Raw genomic sequence first — 768 nt, forward strand, 5'->3', positions numbered from 1 at the left:
CGCGGCGGGCGGGCGGGCGGCTCGGGCGCTCCCCGCGCACCTCGGGATTGAATTTCAAATGCATTTCCGAGCGCTCGGCGAAGAAACGCGCCCTGGCTTGGGTAAACAACAAGTGCTGAGATCGACATTTCTCGCCCGATTCCCCCTCTCGCCGCAGAGACGGCGTCCGCGGCTCTAGCGTGGGGACGGTGTGCCATCTACAGGACACTGCGCGGGCGGCCGCGCACCGCGCCCGCCGGCCCCCGCCGCCGGCAGAAACGGCGTGCCCGCTTCCCCTTGCCATTTTGGTTATGAAGCATTGATTATTTGTTATTTGAACTTTTAAACATCATATTAAAACTTTACGGGTGATAAAGGCTACGGCGCTGCCTGCAATTTTTAGGCGTTAGATTAAAAGATATGAAATGTAAAGATAATGCAATTTGATTTGTTAGTCTAACTCCGCGATTTGAGAGTTGATGTCCCCAAAGACCAGGCTAGCTTTTTCCCTTTATTTATTTTTATTAAAACATCAATCTACTCCGGAGCTGGGTGAACTCAGTTTCACCTAGAGAACATAAAATTCTCCATACCAAGGAAATAAGCACCTTTCATAAATCAACAGTATTCCTGACAGATCGATCAATTTTTGGTTGTTAATCCGAAAGGAGGAGTTTTAATTGCTTCCTGCCTTTTAGCCCGGGCACCTCGGCGCGTCGGCTCCGGCAGCGCCCGGCTCTCCGCTTTTCTCCTCGGGAGGGGAAAAAGCCCCGGAGACTCGGCCGCGCC

The sequence above is a fragment of the Aptenodytes forsteri genome, unplaced genomic scaffold, assembly GCF_000699145.1.
Source record: "Aptenodytes forsteri isolate BGI_AS27 unplaced genomic scaffold, ASM69914v1 Scaffold15, whole genome shotgun sequence".
Classification (NCBI taxonomy): Eukaryota; Metazoa; Chordata; class Aves; order Sphenisciformes; family Spheniscidae; genus Aptenodytes; species Aptenodytes forsteri.